Below are 21,841 nucleotides of genomic sequence, written 5' to 3' on the forward strand. Positions count from 1 at the left end.
ACTGCTAAGCCTCCCAGAGGGGCATTGTTTCTGAAGTGAGATGTCAGTAGAGAGAAACATGGTTTTTAATAAGAGGATAACTATATTTGAAGGGCAGATAAGCCTTCATTTAGGATGCAAAGGAAATGTGCCTTTTAGAGTCCAAAAGCATCTGAATAACCAAGAGGGGACATTCAAAAGCTTTGATTTGATTCTGCACAGCCAGGAGTTAGCCAAACTGGGAGGTTAAGGGCACAGTCCTCCAGATTACCAAGTCTGACCAAGACTTCTGACACCAACTGAAAGTGTTCCCCAAACCATCCTGGGATTTGATAATTCTCTAGAAATACTCAGAGAACTCACTATTATTCTTAAGGTCATATTTATTACAGAGAAAAGATAGAAAGTAGAACCAGTCAAAGGAATGAAAGCATAGGATAAAGTCTAGGAGCATCAAACATAGCTTCCAGCCATTCTTTCCCAATCAACTTATGGACAGTCAGTGTTACCTCTCCTGGCCATGATGTATGATGATACACAGAAGTATTGCCAACCAGGGCAGTTTACATCAGCTTTGGCATCCAGAGATTTTATTAGGATTCATTACATAAGCTTGATTGATTGAACCATTCCATTGCTCATGTGGTTGAATTCAATTCCAATACCCACTTCCTCCTTGGAGATTGGGCTAACATCATATGGGACAGAGGGGCCCACCCTGAGCCACCTGGATAGCAGGTAGCATAAAACTACCAGGTGAAGGCCAAGGAGCCCATCATGAATAACAAAGATACTCTTGTCACTCAGGAAATTACAAGGGTTTAGAGGTTACCTCCAGGGAATCTGGAACAAAGACCAGACCTCTTTTGGGGAAGGTTAAATTCCTTACTTCACATGCACCAAATACACTGGAGAGTTGAAATTAAAAAGCTATAGTAATTATTATACTAAAACCATATTTTATTGCTTACATAAGGTCAGTCTCACTAAAAGGATAATCGCTTGCATATAAAAAAGAAAAGACAGGCCCTGCTGGTGTGGCTCAGTTGGTTGAGAATCATCCCATGCACCAGGCCTCGGTTGTGGGCTCCATCCCCTTCCTCTCTTAGAAATCAAACTCTATCATAAAAACTCCGTGGTCATGACACTGTCACAGCCTAACAACCAAAGACTGGTCACCAGGAGGCTGCGTGCCTGGCGAGGCGCACGTGGGTGGGCGGGGACTTGACTCTGGGTCCTCAGGGCATGGCGGGAGTCAGTCCGGGTCCCACCAGCGTGGCAGGTCTGGGTCTTGCGTGATATCACACGCTGGGCCTCTAGTAAAAACACATTTTTAAAAGAAGAGGCAGCAGCAAAATGCTATAAGATTTGTTGCCTCATCATTTTTTACCTGTTCTTTTAGCTTTAGGACCCAAGGTTTCATGCAATGGCATAAAAAATTGATTGAGAAGTGAAATTAGTCATATTAAATCCCCATTTCCTTCCTTTTATATAACAACATTTTCATTTATATACACTAGCATGCTTCATCTCGTAGGTTTGCTTCTGAACGCATGAAGAAACCATTCTACGCCTCTTTCATCCCTCCCTAATGCCAGGAAAGGTTAGCAAGCATATCAAAATGTCCCTACCCCATTAGAGTCTGTGGTCCTGTGGTCTCCTCAGTCCTCTTTTTTCTGTTCTAAGTGATTTTATATTTTAAATGATTTAGTTCACTGTTTTACATTTGTACTTATTCAATTACATCAGGGGTGGCTCCAGGGAATTTCAAAAAGGTTATTATTATAGTGAATGGGAAGAGCACCATGCAGGCTGTTTGAAATAGACATAAAATTTTATTTCCATGGTTGCCTTCTTATTCTATTTCTTCCAGCTAAACTGTGCATGGCAAAGGGCAAAACAAAATATAAGTGTAAAGGTGAGTCAGTCAAGGAAAGCAGAATGGCTACCCATAAATTCATGGTAACCAATCTTGGCATAGACTCCACACTCCCAGGCTAACCTTCTAGATTTGTCTGGTCAACTCATTCTTCTGTTATTTTGACCTACTAATCTAACCTCAAAACTTAACTCACCCCTTCTCATCTAAAAAATTAAGCAGAAAATATCACCACTTATTTTACAAAGTATAAGAATGATCTATATCCACGCACATACACACACAAATGCCTTCTCCACTTGCCACCAAATATTCAAATTTGCTCTATATAACAAACTAAACTAACAATGCTTCTCCTTGGTTAAAATGGACATAAAGCCCATTTGCCTATTAGGGGAAGTACCTTCCAAAATTAAAAATCTTTCCCTCAATGCTATATCCTACACCAATTAGCAGCCAGTCTCTCTCCTCAATTTTAATGACAAACTTATATATTAAAAAAAATGAGTCAACTCACCTTGAATTCACTCCTCTAACTACATTAATCTAGAGTGTGTCCTCTATCATTTTATTAAAACAGGGCTCTCAAAACCTTCGGTTGCTAAATCCAGTGGATATTTATAGGCCTTATCTGACTTAACTTCTCAGCATTGAGTCTGCTGACTGCTTCCTTTTTTAAACACTTCTTTCCCCATCATCCTGGGACATAATCATGATACTCTCTTGATTTGGTCACAACTATAGTTGCTCACTTTAAACTCTTTTTCCTTCTTTACATAGCCATTTAATGTTGAAGCTCCTAAATGTTCTATCAAAGGCCCTATTATATTGTCACTTTTCACTCTCTTTCTTAGAACCATTATTTATGCTCATGTCTCCATTGCCCCTAAATGTAGATGACTCCCAAATATATACCTCATGCTTAGATAGCTCCTTTGTACTTCAGCTAAGAATTTGTAATAGGCAACTGGACAAATTGTCTCAGAAATGCTTCAGATATAACACATCCAAATCACACTCATGATTCCCCTTCTTTCACCCAAAATTTTATCCTGAGATGGACCGTGTCTCATCTACTCAATTAAATAAGACAGACATCTGGGGGTTATTCCTGATACCATCTTCCCATATACCTTTTATCCAATTGATCACCAAGTTGAGTCAATTTTATCCCATAAGAATTTCTTAAATATACCTCCCCCCCCCTTTTTAAATCCTCATTGACACATCCAAGTCCATGGCATTAAAATCTCTCTACCAGACATTAACAAATCTCACATGTATCCTTGTCCAAATTTGTACTTCTCACCACCTACCCCAATACATTCACCATGCTATCCACAGGGTGATCTGATGATATCATCTCTCCTTAAAACACTTTAATAGCTTTCTATTTCTCTTAAGATATAGATCAACATTTTGGAGTAGTTCACAGGCTCTTTGTCCTGACCCCTACTAATTCCATTCCTCCCCGCCCCTTGCTTCCTTTGTTTTACAATATTGACCATTTCAATGAATTGAAGTGCCATGCTGCTTCTCATCCTGTGTTCTGCATGAAATGCTTCTTTGCTTTGCCCAGGTAACTCCCAACTTATCTTTAGGTCTGGTTTCTCTCATCACTTTCCCTAGAAAGCCTTCCTGATAATCCTGTCTAGATCAAATCTTCCTATCATATGTTCTCATGCTAACATCTGCATCTCCCTCATTAAATGTATCACCACCACAATGTTATATTTACATATGCAATCTTTTCCTTTTTCTCCCTTATAGGATTTACTAGAGGCCCAGTGCACGAATTGGTGCATGGGTGGGGTCCCTCGGGGTAGCCTGCGGAGATCGAGCTCCAACTCACACCCCCAGGCTCACAGCCCCACAGCCCCACCTGGCACCCTGCCATGGCCTGGTGCCACCCCCTCATTTGCTCCACCATCCTGCCTGTGGGGTGATAAATAGGGGCCAGGCCCCCTGCCCAACTCCCTCAGCGCCTGGGAGCCGGGTGGCGGTCCCACCCCCTGCAGCTACCACTGGTCACTGTCTACTGGACGATCAGAGGGGCGATTGGGCCCCAGCTCGCACCAGCCTTGGCCTGGCGCCACCCGCTCACGTGCTCCACCATCCCACTATGGTCGCTGATGCTGGCCAATGTTCCACGCCAGCCCCTGGTGGTCAGCACATGTCATAGCGAGAGGTCAAACTCCCTGTCTCCTGGTCGAACGACCACCCAAGGGGACAATTTGCTCAGGCTCGCAGCCCCCCAGCCCTGCCTGGCACCCTGCCATGGCCTGGTGCCACCTCCTCACCTGCTCCACCATCCCGCCACAGTCGCCAATGCTCGCCAATGTTCCACACCGGCCCCTGGTGGTCAGCACATGTCATAGCAAGAGGTCAGACTCCCTGTCTCCTGGTCGAAGGACCACCCAAGAGGACAATTTGCATATTAGCCTTTTTATTATATAGGATGGAGGACAGGGCATGTATCAATTTTTTGTACCCCCAGAATCTAGCATACTATCTGGTTAACATTATGTATTTGTTAAGAACATTAATAAATGAAAGAGGTTTTACTAGTTTTTGAAATACAAAAACACAGAGAGCAAACTTTCTGCATTTTAGGGTAACAATTAACCAGTTATAAGGAGGAGGCTATTTGTAAATTTTGTTTTTGCTGTCCTTATTCATCAAAATATGTTCTTCAAGAACTGGGGAAGCCTCAGAGGTGACCCAGATGTGAACTGGGAGGACCGGGCATGTATCAATTTTTTGTACCCCCAGAACCTAGCATACTATCTAGTTAACATGTATTTGTTAAGAACATTAATACATGAAAGAGATTTTACTAGTTTTTGAAATACAAAAACACAGAGAGCAGATTTTCTGCATTTCAGGGTAACATTTAACCAGTTAAGAGGAGGAGGCAATTTGTAAATTTCGTTTTTGCTGCCCTTATTCATCAAAATATCTTCTTCAAGAACTAGGGAAGCCTCAGAGGTGACCCAGATGTGAACTGGGAGGTCAACAAAAAAGAAGGTTAAATAGCAGGTACCTAACCCCTCCCCAGCTCTGTGCTCCATTCAAACCAGATTAACTTTGCTTTTCGCTGTGTTTACATTAGACTTGCATGGAATATTTTCTTTGAATAAATGCCTACTCTTCCTCTTCCCTCAAAACGATTTGAAAATTACTGAACTAGGTAAATATCAACGTACAGTTAAGAAAATTGAAGCCCACGTTAAGTGACTGAAATAACTTCAAGCTGCAGAAATGTCTAATATAAAATCTCTATATTAGAATAAAAAATTTAAAAATTCCCAAGAGGAGGAAAATCCCCTGAAAAAAATATATAGTAGTCCTCTAATAAAGAAAAATTACTCCTTTATTTCTCTTATTTTCTCCTCCTTGGAGAATCATTCCCTTTCCCTCTGGCTGCTGCTGTTATTCTCATAATATTTGCTACATCATCAAAAAATGAACTTCATAGTTTGAATGTGAACATTTCTTTTTGTCTAATGTACTATCTCTATATTAGAATAAAAAAAATTAAAAATTCCCAAGAGGAGGAAAATCCCCTGGAAAAAAATATAGTAGTCATCTAATAACAAAGAAGAATTGCTCCTTTCTTTCTCCTCTTTTCTCCTCCTTGGAGAATTGTTCCCTTTCCCCCTGGCTGCTGCTGTTATTCTTATAGTATTTGCTACATCATCAAGAAATGAACTTCATAGTTTGAATGTGAACATTTCTTTTTGTGACTTTGTAAAAGAGAGCCACTGGTAACTACGTTTCTCAGGCAATTTTTAAAAAATATATATTTTTATTGATTTCAGAGAAGAAAGGAGAGGGAGAGAGAGATAAAAACATCAGTGATGAGAGAAAATCATTGATCAGCTGGCTGCCTCCTGCACACCCCACGCTGGGGATAGAGCCCACAACCTGGGCATGTGCCCTGACAGGGAATCAAACCATGACCTCCTGGTTCATAGGTCAAATTCAACCACTGAGCCACTGAAACTTTCATTCTAATTTGCCAAATGGAAATACCAGATGTTTTTAAATGTCAGGACTCTTCCAAAATAACTATTGACTGTCATTTATTTTTATTTCTGAAGTAAATTTGAATATATTCAAATATTATCTCAATTTGTATAGATATAACTCATCAGTGTCAAGGAATTCTGATAAACAGAAAACAAATTGAAGGCAAATCAAACTCAACCACTGAGCCACTGAAACTTTTATTCTAATTTGACAAATGGAAATACCAGATATTTTTAAATGTCAGGAATCTTCCAAAACAACTATTGACTGTCATTTATTTTTTATTTCTGAAGTAAATTTGAATATATTCAATTATTATCTCAGTCTGTATAGATATAACTCATCACTGCCAAGGAATTCTGATAAACAGAAAACAAATTGAAGGCAAAATATACTGCTATTCCTTCTTTGCAACACCAGAGGGAACTACCTACTGAAAAAGAAGTCAAATTTACAACGTGTACATAAATAGCTTTCTCACTAGGGGGAGCAAAGAAAAAATCAAATTCAAATAATATACTCTATACATTCTTGAAAGAGTCTCTTTAAATAGAATATATATGCTTCTTTAAGAGAGGGGGACATAATTATTTTAACCTAAAGAAGCATATTACTATCAGGATGATTATAATAAAAAGCAACCAGAAAATATCATCTCTTCCTTGGGAATCTTAAAGTGATAGAAAACCTATATTTTATCGCATATATCATTGCTATCCTCTCTCCCTCTCTGTCTCTATCCTCACTTCCTTCTTTCCTCCCTTTATACTTATCCCTCTATTTTTATCTCCACCTCCAGTTTTATACCTTTAACTCTAGCTTTATAGATATATCAATCTCAATATAGATATATATTACACAAAGCAAAAAATAAAAGCTTTAACATTTAAATAGACAAGTCAGCAAAGTATAAAAACAGAATTCACAGAAGTAGCATGGCAAAATATTACAAGGAAAAATGTTCATCTATAATAATAATTCAGCAATGCAAAATGTAACAAAAACAGCCCAGCCAGTGTGTCTTGGTGGTTGAGCATAGATCGATGAACCGGGGGTCTGGTTGGATTCCTGGTAAGGGCGTGTGCAGCCTTGCAAGGCTTCATCCCCAGTGGGGGGCATGTAGGAGGCAGTCAAATGATGGTTATCTCTCCTCATTGATGTTTTTATCTCTCCCTCTCTCTTCCTCTCTGAAATCAATAAAAATATATTTTAAACAGTTATGTAAAATTCTAGTGAGCATGCAGCAAAATAGACATTCTCATACACCACTGTGGGAGTATTAATTGGTTTAAAAAAATCTTCCAGAAAGTAATGTGGAAATGCATGTTTGTAGGTTTTAAACCTGAAAAATTTCACCTCTTTTAATTTAGCTTAAGAAAATCATAAGAGAAGATGGCGGCATAGGTAAACACCGCAGACTGCTGCCGCAAACAACCACTTCAAAAATACAACTAAAAGACGGAACGGACATCACCCAGAACCGCAGGAAGGCTGGCTGAGGAGAGACTCTTCAACTAGAAGGAAAAATAACAGCACACCGAGGCTCAGAGGAGGCGCAGTGTGGAAAATACTCAGGTGCGGAGGTGCGCGCGCAAAGCGGGCTGGTGGCTGAGAGCGCGGTTGTCGTTTTCGGTCAGGGGGGAGTCTCAGACTCTGAGCTCCAGATACGGGCGAATCGCTGGGGACTCGGACCCAAACGGGAGAAGCGGGAGTGTCTGGCATCAGTTGGAAGGCAGCTTTCCCTCCGAGGTTTGCAGCGGTTCCGGGGGTTCTGAGAAGCAGAGCCTCTGGGAACAGGACTGAGGGCACCATAACGGCTCCCTCCGCCCGCCCTGTTGAGCCCGCCCCGCCCAAGCCCTGCGCAGAGCCATTTGCCGGATCGCCTCAGGCAAAGGCTAGATTAGCACCTCCCCAGAGGACAGAAGTTTTCCGCGGCAGACACAGCTGATTCACACAGCCAGTCGGCCTGGTGGTCAAATCCCTCTAGTATTAACTACAACAATCAAGGCTCAACTAGAACAAGACTGCGCACAAAGACCACTAGAGGGTGCACCAAGAAAGCATAAAAAATGCGGAGACAAAAAAACATGACAGAAATGGAGGATATAGAGCTAAAAATCGCAATTTTGAGGGCTTGCAAAAATGTGCTAGAAGCTGTCAATAAACTTGAGGAGAGAGTCACGAAAACTAATGAGACCCTCGATGCTATGATAAAGAACCAACTAGAAATTAAGCATACACGGACTGAAATAAAGAATATTATACAGACACCCAATAGCAGACCAGAGGAGCGCAAGAATCAAGTCAAAGATTTGAAATGCGAAGAAGCAAAAAACACCCAACCGGAAAAGCAAAATGAAAAAAGAATCCGAAAATACGAAGATAGTGTAAGGAGCCTCTGGGACAGCTTCAAGCGTACCAACATCAGAATAATAGGGGTGCCAGAAGATGAGAGACAGCAAGATATTGAAAACCAATTTCACCTCTTTTAATTTAGCTTAAGAAAATCATAAGAGATATGTAAAATATAAATGTACAAAGACATTTGCCAGAGCAATATGATAGTAAAAAGTGTAAGTAAACTTAATATAATGGGAATAGTAAAGTATAACTTTCATTTCAAAAATATTGTGCTCTCATTAAAATTTCGGTCTTCAAAAAGTATTAAATAACATTTAATTACATTATGCTATCTTAGTAAATTAAAAAGAACAGAAAATAAAATTATATAAACAGTATGTTCACAATATATTTTAAAATGTTTCTTTATAAATGGTGGTTAGATTTACTTAGTAGGATTACAGATACTTTTAAATTTTCTTTTTAAATTTTTGATACATTCTAAATTTTCTACAATGGGCAACATACCAACCTTATGGTTAGAGGGGGGAAACATTTTTACCTTTTTTTTAAAAAAAACAAGAACAGTGTTTCCAAAAAGATTCAAGAATAGTAAAACAACAACAACAAAAACCAACATCTCTTATTAGGGTAAGTTCAAAGAGCTGACAGTTTTCAGGTTAAAATATATATTGTTATTGATTATCTGTCTATCCATCAAGATACACACATATGAGTGAGGTATGAGAGTACCTATTTTACTAACTATATACCAGCATTTTATTTTTAAGATTATATGCCAGGAGGTAGCTGATCGATGTTTCTCTCTCATCGATGTTTCTAACTCTCTATCCCTCTCCCTTCCTCTCTGTAAAAAAATCAATAAAATATATATATATTGCTATTGATTATCTGTCTATCCATCAAGATACACACATATGAATGAGGTATGAGAGTACCTATTTTACTAACTATATACCAGCATTTTATTTTTAAGATTATATGCCAGTTATTTTGTAGAATGTCTCTCAACAATTTGTGGGTTTCTTCCTTATAATATAATTCTGGTTATATATTTTTGTTTGGGATATTAATGAAATAATATGTTTTTCCTCAGTAAATCACATCATATGTCCCATTTGTGGTGATTAATAAGTTATTTCTGGGAAGATGCTTTGAGATAATGTACATACCCTGAATCTCATAAAAATGTATACTAGAGTGCTTTCATCCTTTGATTATTTATGCCTAAGTCACAAGATGATGGCTTTCTGACCATCATTTCTTCTACTTTTAATAGTTGGCTTTTCTTTTGTAAAGTTTTCTTTTCTCTCCCATTTACTTAGCAGTATAGGCACATGGACTTTTCTTTTAATCAATGGGTTATAATCCATTACTGTTATTTTTTATTTTGATATTCCAATGCTGCCAGATTTGGTCATGGAAGCCACTAGAGGCTAGCCCCATTGTCCCTTTTATTTTTTTTAATCCTCACTTGAGGATATGTTCTTATTGGTTTTTAGAGAGGAAGGAAGGAGAGAGAGAGAGATTGGTGGGAGAGAGAAACATCCATTGGTTGCCTCCCTATTGCTCCCCAACCAGGGAATCAATCCTGCAACCTTTTGGTTTAGGGACAACACTCTAACCAACTGAGCCACCCTGCCAGGGCCCTTTGTCCTTTGACATGCCCGCATCATTTTTCCTTTATTTACTGTTTTGGAGCACATACTTGGTGGCACCACAAAATGTTCTAAGATCATTTGTACTTTTCCTTCCTGCCTCAGCTCTAGAAAATTCCAGTCTAACACTACAGAGTTCTTTCTAGCCTTCCTCTATTCCATATTTGCATCTCCCTTCTCTCAAAGTAAAAACCCTGGCTCTGAACATCATCAGTGTCTTTCCTCGTTCACTCCAGCCTCTGCAATACACAGAAAGTAGTTTCAGAATTGCTAAATTCGTGCTACTGTGAAATGCAAACCTACAAGAAGAGTTTAAGATTAGTTCATAGTTCATTTTGTCTTTAGAGTAAAGGTGTAGTTCAAGAGTTATTTGGTTTAAAAATATTTTTAAAAGATATTTGGTTAGATATTTTAACCCCTTTACTATGGTTATGTTAGTTAAAATTAATTTCAGAAAGAAAATTATATTTGATTAAATTTATCTTATGTGAATAAGCTTATTTGAAGGTTCTTCTGGTCTTATTAATATGTTTTTCAATTCAATGCCAAGTAAAAGTATTTTCATTTACTTAATGTTTTTACAATGTTTCTTTTTTTCTGAAGATGAAAAGTATCATATAACCAAAAGTATAAAATAAATATCACTAATACAAGTAAATGAGTAAGTAAATATATGTGGACAAGAGACCAATCTCCCATGCAGAAGAATTTCAAATACTGTAATTGATATAGTTTATCCTCAAGATGGTGGAACATAACTCCTTTCTCCTTAAGTGTGGGCTGTGCATTGTGACTTCCTTCCAAATAGTACAGCATGAAAGGAGGCAAAAAGAGTAACTTTACAGTAAAGCAATCTACCAGACACTGTCATCCAGGTTAACAAGGTTAACATCAACAGTGATATCATATTAATAGTACCTACTCTTGAAATGATGAAATGGCATTTTACCTCTGTGGTCACCCCCCCCCCAATTACATTACCCCAGTCTAATCATAAGAAAAACATCAGAAAAATCCCAATTGAGTGACATTCTAATAAACATTTGACCAGTACGCCTCAAAACTTTCAAGGTCATTCATCAGAAGCAAGGAAAGAATAAGAAACTACCACAGCCAAAAGGAGCCTATAGTGACATGATCTACTAAAGGTAATATAGTGTTCTGGGTGAGATCTTGGAACAGAAATAGGACATTAGGTAAAAAGTAGGGAAATCTGAACAAGTATGAACTTTAGTAAATGACAATGTACCAATTTAGGTTTATTAATGTAGCAAATGTTCTCTACTATGTAAGATATTAATAATAGGTGAAACTGTGGGTATATGGAAAATCTCCCTACCATCTTTATAATTTTCCTGTAAATATAAAGCTATTCTAAAATTAAAAGTTTATTTTAAAAATCAGTGTAGAATATTTGGAAAATGCAAAACATCTAAAGAGGAAAACTTACTTATTTGTACCATTTCTACATAAATACCTTTAATATTTTTAGCATATTTTTCTCTTTCTCTATCACTCCCTCTCTTTTTCTCCCCCACTTCTCCTTCCTATCTTTCCTCCCTCCTTGTTACCTCTCTATTTCTATCTTGATCTCTTTCAATATTTTTAGTATACTTTTCTTTCTGCTTCTCACATTCACTGGCTGTCTTTGGATAAATGTATGTGTGATTGGCCAGAATTCCAAAATATAATAGATATGAAATGTCAACTGACTCTTAAATATCTCAATCAAATCGAGAATACAGAAGGACTGGAGAGTCGGCAGAAGAATTGGTAAAAAGCTGCTTCTATAATATGAGTTCTCATTTGACTTCACTCCAGATGAACCTTTACTTGAAGCTTATCCAGGCAGAGAAGTTCTCAAGTTTAACTCTTCACAAGACTTAAAATGTGTTTCTGCGATTAAGAAGTCTTGAGGATCAGTAACTGATTTGTGTGTGGGTGAGAATGCCAACGCAGGCTGGCAGCAAAGCAAACTGGGATAGGTCTGAACTCTTAGACTTTGTTGAAGCAAAGAAAATGAAAAAAGTTTTCCCATAAACCAAATGTGAACCATGCAGGATCAAGGGGCAAAAGGGGTTAGCCTAGGTCCTGGCCAACAAACAAAGCTGCCTGGAAGGGCAGAGGAACCCTAGCTGCAAAATGCTGGACATGGCCAATAGATTCCTGGGGGCTAAAGAAATGAGCTATAAGCAACCAGATGGAATAAGGAAGCATCTACCCAAGTCAAGGGAGTTTCGGTAGAGAGGTGCTCTCAATGGTGATCACTAAGGATCCAATAGTGTTTGCCAGCATCTAAAATCACAAAGCCATCCAGCCTAGTCAGGATGCCTCTGTGCCCGTTATGGGCTAAATGTTTGTGTCCCCCAAAATCCATATATTGAAGCCCTAACCCCCATCGTGCCTGTATCTGAGGGTGAGACTTTTGAGAGGTAATTAGTTTTAGGGCATGAGGGTAGAACTCTCATGATGGAATTAGTGTTCTTAGAAGAAGAAGTTCTCTCTGTGTGTGTCTTGCTCTTGCTCTCGTTCATGCTCACTCTCACTCTCGCTCTCTCTATCCCTTTCTCATTCTTTCTCTTCCTTTCTCGTTCCCTCTCCCTCTCTCCAACTGCACACATTAAGGAAAGGCTATATGAGAACACAGCAAGGAGGCAGCTATCTACAAGTCAGGAGGAGAGCCCTCACCAAGAACTGAATTGGCTGACACCTTGACCCTGACCTCTCAAAAGCCAGAGCTGTGAGAAATATGTCTGTTTTTAAGTTACCCTGCCTATGGTATTTCCTAATAGCAGCCCAAGCTGACAAAGACAGTGCCTTTCCTTACTCCTAATTCCTTTCTTCTCTCTTGGCCTCTAGAAGCCAGAAACATCAGCTGATAAGTGGGTAGGAGGGGGGCAATGAGATAAAAAGTCCAATCACATAGGCCTTTCTTGTAAGCGGGCAGCTGCCATCTATAGACCTTAGAAAGGAGGGAGGTAGGAAGTCTTACCTTTCAATAAAGGTTGAATCACTTAATATCTGGAAATGACCACTTCCTAATTACTGAACTGAAACAATGTTTTGTAAATTTAAGTATCTTTTAACTCTTTGAAAAAAAGTCTTATAGACTATTCCCAAATACCATCCAGGCTGGAGAAATGTTTACCTCCAGTAAATAACAATTTAAGGAATAATGAAAGACTAACATAAGATAGTGTTTCAATTGTGCAAAGCACCATGTTTGTTCATTATGCTGAATACACAGGGTAGGGAAAAGGTAGGTATACAGTTATGAGTAAGGGAAACAGTTTATTCTCTCATTATTTATTAATTATTGTATTTTGCATATGAACAACTGTACACCTACTTTTGCCCCACCCTGTATATTTGATATTGGCTGAATTGTTTCTGCCCCCAAATTCAAATGTTAAAGCTATAACCCCAAGTATCTCATGATGGGACTGTATTTGTTAATAGGGCCTTTAAAGAAATTAAGTTAAAGGAATTTGTTAAGTAGTTCCTAATCCAATATGACCAGTGTTCTTATAAGAAGAGGAAATGTGAATACACAAAGAAACACCAGGGGCATGCACATACAGAGGGAGGATCATATGAGGACAGAGAGGGGAAAAAATAGCCATCTTCCCACCAAGGAGAAAGGCCTCAGGAGAAACTGAACTGAAGATGCTGACACCTTGATCTTAGACTTCTAGCCTGCAGAACTGGGAAAAATAAATGTCTTTTAAGCCACCCAGTCAGTGACATTTTGTTATAGAAGCCCTAGCAAGCTAATACACTATCCCCTATATAGGTGATATATCACACTTAATTTCCAACACCTTCCTATTCTCTGTTTCTAACCTTGAACTCATCTCTCAACCTAATCCACTCTCCTTTTCCTCTATGATTATTCTTGGCTTCTTTCCTTACCTGCAATTGGCCTCCCTTCTCTTGCATTAGGCCTGCGTTTAGCCTCTACATGTACAAAACAAACAGATGTCAAAGGATACTGGTTATTTCCCTGACACCTCTGTTACAGGGCTGATGCAACCACTAAAGCCCCTCCTTTCCATTCTCTACCAAAATCCTGTGGTTGACTTGAGCCAAAGCCCAGAAGCTACACCTCTACACTTTATAAAGTTCTTATTAACTAATATCCCACCAATACATGGAGAAGTAAACTTCCCCATGGCATTGGGAATAGTAACAAGTCACAGGAAAGCTGGAGAACAAGTTCCAAGTCTTTGATCAGCCTGGGGAGAAGGGCTGTTTGTCTCTGACAACCTCACACTAGCTCTATAACAAAAATATCTCCTTTCCTTAGACTTTTTACTCTTATGCAATGAGTGTGTTACCTGGAGCAAAGCTGTATGCAGTTAGGTAACACACTCACTTTGGGCAAGTTTTGTCTTTACATAAATTGTTATACATGGGGCTTTGCTTTAGCTCATGGGTAGGAAACCTTTTTTCTGCTAAGAGTCATTTGGATATTTATAACATCATTTTAGGGCCATCCAAAATTACCAACCTAAAAAATAGCCTGCTATATTTGGTCAAACATTTAATGAACTCACCCCTAATGCCTGGCCAGGGCCAGACCAAATGAGTTTGAGGGGCTGATACAGCCTGAGGGTGGACATTCCCCACCTCTGCTTAGCTAGAGAAACAAAGATATATTTTTCCTTTTTTTTTTTTTTTTTTTTTTTTTTTTTTTTTAAAAAAGGGGAAAGGCTAGGAAAGAGGAATAGAGGCAATGGAATGAGGTTTGCTTCCCAACAGACCCCTTAGGTCATATGAGAGCTTCTAGGCAAGACAGGAGTGAGGACCTGAGCCTGAGGAAGCCCAGTCATGAGGGACCTAGGAACTGGCAGTGCCGCTATAAGTCTCTTCCTAAAAATACCTTGCTTTGACCTCCTGAAACACCAGCTGCTTCATCACCACTGGGTATGTGTATTGCCACAGGCATGCAGAAGTTCCTTCAAGCAGCTGTGGAATAATGGATTTTGACAAAACAGCAGAGCAAGATGCCAACTACAGAAATCAACAGCAGAGATCACAGTACTTTGTACATCTCAATCAACAAAGTTTTTTTCAAATAAAGCACAATATAGGGGAAAACAAGTTGACATGAATTCATAATAAAATAATAGAAATAAAAAGTCTAGGAGCAGGGCAACCTTATAAAATTAGAAAGAGGATTATTTTTCTCCATCCTCTCCTATTTCCCCTTTCAGGACCCTGGATACACATTTTCCCCCTTTTTCTCCCCTTCCCTAAAAGATACCCAGGTTAATAGAGGAAATACCACTTAAATTTGGGGTCATTTAGACACAATTTCAAATCCATGCTCTGCTGCTTACCAGCTATGTGACCAAGGGCAAGTCCTTAACCTCTGAGGTTCAGTTTCCTCATGGGACTCATGGTAACAACCTCACTGTTATGACCTTTTAACCAAACAGGGCAGCTCCTTTCTTTCCCCTCCACCTTCCTCTTCCTGAGGCACCAAATCCTGGCCTGGTCTCCCAGCAGTTCTCCAAGGCTCCAGGATTCATTTCTTTCCTTCCCCCCTCTCCATGCCCAGCTTCAGGTTCTCACCCGCCATAAGCATCTTAAAGAAGGTAAATTGTAACGCAAGTAAATGAAACTTTAATGGTGCAATTGGAGGCAGTTAAAGAGTTATAGATGCCAGGACATCCCTCAGGGACATTCCCTAACAATAATTGGTCATCACTTTTGCCTACAATACATCTGCTAGGCAGTAGGTTTTCAGCTCTAATGTATAAAATTAATAAACCGTTAGGATTTAGAGTAGTACAGAGAGGAAGAGCATGATCTTGGGAATTTATTTGTCTCCTTAAAAATCCTGGCTCTGCCACTTACCTGCTGTGTGGCCTTGGGAAAGTTACTAAAACCTGGCTGCACTCTGTGCCTCAGTTTTCTTATCTGGAAAAAAAGGGGGGAGAATAGTGTATATTGTATGAGGTTGTTATAAAAATTAAGTGAATTAATACATGTAAAGTCCTTAGAACAGTGCCAATGTTGAAATTGAAAACAGTTTATTAAAATGATTAAAAGGAAGATCCTAAATATAAAGAAAATGCATATTCTTGTACCATAAATGTTCTTTTATTTAAACAGCAGACTTGCAAACTCTGACTCAGAGATAAATACCTCATGCTTCTAGAAAACTTTACACACTCTGACTCAGAGATAAATACCTCATGCTTCTACCAAATGAAGGTTAGGCACACAAAGATTCATGAAGTGTGACGCTTACTAGTCACTCATTCATGCATTAAGAGGAAAAATAGATAAGCCAAGCCAGACACAGACATTAGCCACCCCCATTACACACACACACACAAACACACACACAATGCATGTGTGCACACACACATGCACACAGACATTCTTTTTTCCTGTTTCCTACACTAACTCCATATCTTGGTATATGAAGGACTATTTTTTTATGCAGTTTGAATTTGAAGCCTAAATTTTAAAAACAAACACTATAGTGTAGTAGTAATAAGCATGGGCTCTGAGCCACATTTAATTTATCTGTTTTGCAGATAAGCATATCGAGACAAGGAGATGTTAATATACTTGCACAAGATGAGTGGGAGCTGCTTTTATTGAGCATCTGTAATGGACTAGAGACTTAAATTCTCAGCTCACCTAATTACTCCATAACAACCCTCCATAAAGGGCATGATGCCCATTTCACAATTGAGGAAACAGAGATCCAACAAGAATTGGAAGCTTGGTCCTAGCTGGTTTGGCTCAGTGGGTAGGGCGTTGGCCTGTGGACTGAAAGGTCTCGGGTTCGATTTCAGTCAAGGGCATATGCCTGGGTTTCGGACTTGATCCCCAGCGGGGGGCATGCAGGAGGCAGCTGATCAATGATTCTCATCATTAATGTTTCCATCTCTCTCTCCCTCTTCCTTCCTCTCTGAAATCAATAAAAATATTTTTTCAAAAAAGAATTGGGAGCTTGTGCAAGATTACTAAATTAGCAGAGACCTCTGATTTAAATTTGTTTCTCCACCCAAAATGTCATGGATTTTTCTTGATTTCTCAACCTTTATTACTCTCCAATAGTTAGATGGAACTGTATAAAATTAATATGAAATTTATCAGTCAAATATGGTCAAATTTGGAAATGTCATATAATTCAATGTATACTTAGAGATGCGCTGTGCAGAAATCATCACAATGCCTTACTAACACTGTTGCTCCCCTGTATTTTCCTCACTTTCTCAAATTCATACCTTACTATCCTATAGCTATTGACACTGATTCGAATGGAATATCACTGGGAAGGATTTTGGAGGAATATTAGACATGGTCTCTGCTATCAAATGACTACAATCTAGTTGGCAAGATAAGATAATCTCAATAGAAGCTATCAGAGAGCAAAACAATAAAAGCAAGATTCAACTGGCCATCAATGAATGAATATTCATATGTCAGGCTCCATGCTTGCTGATACAGTGATGAGTAAAAGAAACATGATCAAGACATGGTTCATGTCCTCATGGAGCAACAAGGGGGAGAATACTGAACAAATAATTAAATAATCATAGATGTAAAATATTCTCAGAGTGGCCACTGAACACCCCTACTTAGATTAAGTCCTGGTTCGCAGACCCTGTCATGTCCTCATGGAGCAACAAAGGGGAGAATACTGAACAAATAATTAAATAATCATAGATGTAAAATATTCTCAGAGTGGCCATCAGTTATTTTCTCTTCTGACTAAACACCCCTACTTAGACTAAGTCCTGGTTCGCAGACCCTGCCCTGGCTCTACCTGCAGGGCCCTCTCTGACCTCAGTGGAGTGGATGTAGATCAGCTCATTTTGAAGCAGCCTCTTTTTATTTTACATACTCCCACATCTTTGTCTTTGAAGACAACTTTTCTGGCAATTCAAGAATGGATCCAGCCCTTAATGTAAAATAACTATGTAATTAAACAGGGTGGATTCTTTTTCTCTGTGAGTGACTGCTTGCAACTACAAATAAGTTTCTGGTTTAGGGGAACTAAATAAAGAATGTGATCAACAATTTTCTCCTTAAAACATACAATTACAAACCACAGCAGGCTCAGATACAAGTATGCCCATGATTTTGGGGGAGTCAAATATATTCTTGGTGCTTCTTATGCTACTGGTGAAAACCATGGAGCCACTGGGTGGAGCACAGGAAAGAGAATTAATTAAGAGGATAAAACCCTGGATGTAACTACTAGGGCACTGGAACTCTTTAACTGCATCTTGTACTCATGGTTGAAATTATAACCAAATTGAATACCTGGAAAATAAGGCTACATTTTCATAAACATGTTTTATTAAAGGCCTGACCAATTTTAGTGTACATAATTGTATGCTTTCACTAACTTGAAGCTTTTGTAATTCAATCATTTGGTTTTGTATTGAACTCAATTTTGAAGGTCTCCTTTTAGAATTTCAGTAGTGGGTATAGTTTGGAGGACACAAATTGGCTGACAGCATATTTGAATACAAACATTAAATCATCTTTTAAGAGGAACCTGCTATTTCACAGAAGTTTTTTATGGCATCGCCACAGCCCTAAAGATCATCTGAATGCTACATAATGGAGCACTTCAATCATATGTGAGCCCATTGGGCCTTCAGAGTCCTTCCCATTGTTTTAAGCAATATTTGTATTGACATTTTCATGGATCATGCACTTGATTTCAAAGCCAAAAAACAGTGGGATTGCTTCATAGATTACAAGAAGGATTAGAGACTAATAAAAATAAATTCTGTCATGAAAATGAAAAGAATGAATATATATTTTACAATTAAAGGCTCCAGCTTCTCCAAAAACTCTATCACTTAATATCAACTCAACAACAATAACACATGCGATAAAATTAAAATGGCATCTCGTGGTTTAATATTTAAACAAGTGAAAACATAGGAGTTCTTACACTTATTGTACTAAATAACCCTGTGAGGTAAGAATTATTTTCTTTGTTTTATAAGTAAGAAAACTGGGGCTCAGAAAGGGGTAAGAGTCTTATCAAATACCACATGGATTAAGAAGTAAAAGAGCTTAAACTTGAAATCAGTTCCATCAAACCCCAAACCAACATATTTGTCCATAAACAATATTGCCTGATGGGAAGGAAGAAAACAAACTATCAGGCTATCATAGGAAACAAAGAGGGAGGTGATAAAGTGACAACTGTAGGAAATTATGCATTGTGGCTTCCAGCTATATGAAATCATTTTCAATAACTGAGTGAGACATTTCCAAAGAAGAACTGACAGAAAACTGGAAATTTAGAGCAATTACTAAAAATATTGAACAAAATCAAAGCTGATTTTAGTTTGCATTTTGCAAAGCTCTATGGTGATTAAGAACATGAATGAACCAAGGAGTCAGGCTCTTCTGGCTACAAGCTCTTGCTCTGTCTTTTAATAGCTATGCAATTCTGGGCAGTTAACCAGTTTAGCCTCAGTTTCCTAAATGATTTAATATACACAGCTATGATAAAGTTTAATGTATTAATTAGTTACAGTAAGAGATTAATAGCCCTAGCTGGTTTGGCTGAGTGGATAGAACCTCGGCCTGCGGACTGAAGGGTCCTGGGTTGGATTCCAGTCAAGGGCACATGCCCAGGTTGCAGGCTTGATCCCCAGTAGGGGGTGTGCAGAAGGCAGCCAATGAATGATTCTCTCTAATTATTGATGTTTCTATCTCTCTCTCCCTCTCTCTTACTTTCTGAAATCAATTAATCAATATATATATATAGAGAGAGAGAGAGAGAAAGAGATGAACAACTAATAATAAAATTAAATAATTTTAATAATATACTGTAATAAAGTTGTGTGGTTTTCTGTCTCAAAATATCTTACTTTAACCATCCTTTACATGGTCTGATGTCACTTGCTGAAGTCTTTATATCAGGGGGTGGGAACTACTGGCCCACAGGCTGTAGAAGGCCTGAGAAATCATTTGGTCAAGACATTAAGGGTGAGTTACTTAAATGTTCGACCAAATATAGCAGGCTATTTTTTGAGTTGATAATTTTGTATGGCCCTCGAATGATGTTACAAATATCCGAATGGCCCTTGGCAGAAAAAAAAGGTGTCCTACCTCTGCCTTATAGGCTCAGGGCTTTCTGCCACAACACATCACCATCAATCAGAACACGTTTTCTGTTCATGTCTTCCACTCACACATGTAATGCCTTTTCCATTTGAACTAAGGCACTTATCATGCACTGTGGCCATAGCTTTTGCAGACTGAGGTGCAACAGTAAAGCTAGCACTAATTTCTTTTTCCTTCTCCACAATTTCATGGGTAGATTTTTTTTTTCTTACCACCCATAGTAACCTCAGCATACATTTTTCCTTTCTTTCATTGTTATGTCCAGAACTTACACCTTTTCACTTAAAGGAACCACTTTCAGGCTTCTCTTTAGCATAATCAATTGCCAGCATCACTAATCTTGAGCTTTGGGGACATTATTAAGTAAAATAAGGGTGGCTAACGTAAGCACTGCCATACCATCAGAGTCCACCTGATAACTAAGAGAGCTGCTGAGTGACAGGCAGGCTCCCGTGGGGTAATTCACGTGGCCACAATTTACGTGGCTGCAATTCACGTGGCTGCAATTCACACTGAGTGGGAGAGGTTGCAGAGGGTGCGAGATTTCATCATGCTACTCAGAACAGCCTGCAATTTAAAACTTAGTAACTGTTTATTTCTGAAAATTTCCATTTCATATTTTTGGACCTTGGTTGACAGAGGATAATTGAAACTGGGGGAAGCAAAACTGCAGACAAAAGGGGGCCTGCTGTACTTAACCCTGTGTTCAATTTCATTAAGAGAACATGTATTCATTATTTAGAGCACATTCTCAAAATGTATAGCTGAAGATTGGGTCTAAAGAGGCGGGGTATAGAGGGCCCTCAGCGGCGGTCCCGGATCTGCCTCTTGCTTCAACAATGTTTGGACGGAACAGACCCAGGGACACCCCTTCTTCCAGCCTCCGAACACCCTTCTGTGTCTTATCCAGTCACCACCTTCAGAACCACCTCTGGGACCAGCCAATACACTGGTGTGTGTTTCTTTTTGTTTTGTTTTGTTTTGTTTGTTTGTTTTCCTACCTTAACTCCTTATTGGTGAACAACCATGAGCTCCCAAATTCGTCAGAATTATTCCACTGAGGTGGAGGCTGTGGTCAACCGCCTGGCCAACCTGCATCTGCGGGCCTCCTACACCTACCTCTCTCTGGACTTCTATTTCGACTCTGATGATGTGGCTCTGGAGGGCGAGGGCCACTTCTGCTCTGAGTTGGCAGAGAAGAAGCTTGAGGGCACTGAGCATCCCTTAAAGTTGCAAAACACGTGAGGTGGCCTCCTTCTCTTCCAGGACTTGCTGAGCCTTCCCAAGATGAGTGCGCAAAACTCAGGACGCCATGGAAGCCACCCTGACCTTGGCGAGGAACCTGAACCAGGCCCTTTTGGAGCTGCAGGCCCTGGGTTCTACCCCCGCAGACCCTCAGCTCTGTGACTTCCTGGAGAACCACTTCCTGGATGAGGAGGTGAAACTCATCAAGAAGATGGGCAACTACCTGACTAACCTCCACAGGCTGGCTGGGCCGGGCTGAGCGAGTATCTCTTCAAAAGGCTCACTCTCAAGCACAACAAGGAGCCTTTGGAGCCCAGAGGCCTTTGAAGGCCCCTCTGCGTTCCCCTGATGTCTGGCTTTTACCTGAGCCTCTCCCCAAAACTACTATCCATTCTTTTAACCACCCTGAAGCCCTCTCCCAGGCATTGGACCAAATGAAACAATAAAGCTTTTTGAAGGGGGGAAAAAAAAAGAGGCAGGGTATAGTGATGGGGAACATAAAAATATCCTAAAATTATAAATGGATGAGCAATATAAAATATTACAGTGATAAGGCTATAGAGAA

At 39.3% G+C, this 21,841-nt stretch overlaps 1 long non-coding RNA gene and 1 pseudogene across 1 annotated transcript; one reads left to right on the top strand and one right to left on the bottom strand.

The window, feature by feature from the left end:
• Positions 1-2,506: 2,506 nt before the first annotated feature.
• LOC106726623 lies at positions 2,507-19,973 on the bottom strand. The gene is made up of 3 exons (XR_001362694.1): positions 19,887-19,973; positions 10,964-10,965; positions 2,507-2,517 (listed from the first exon to the last, which is right to left on the bottom strand). It is a non-coding gene; the product is annotated as an uncharacterized LOC106726623 (long non-coding RNA).
• Positions 19,974-21,057: 1,084 nt separating this feature from the next.
• On the top strand, positions 21,058-21,616 carry LOC106726622 (annotated as a pseudogene).
• The last annotated feature ends 225 nt before the right edge of the window (positions 21,617-21,841 follow it).

The sequence above is a fragment of the Myotis brandtii genome, unplaced genomic scaffold, assembly GCF_000412655.1.
Source record: "Myotis brandtii unplaced genomic scaffold, ASM41265v1 scaffold293, whole genome shotgun sequence".
Classification (NCBI taxonomy): domain Eukaryota; kingdom Metazoa; phylum Chordata; class Mammalia; order Chiroptera; family Vespertilionidae; genus Myotis; species Myotis brandtii.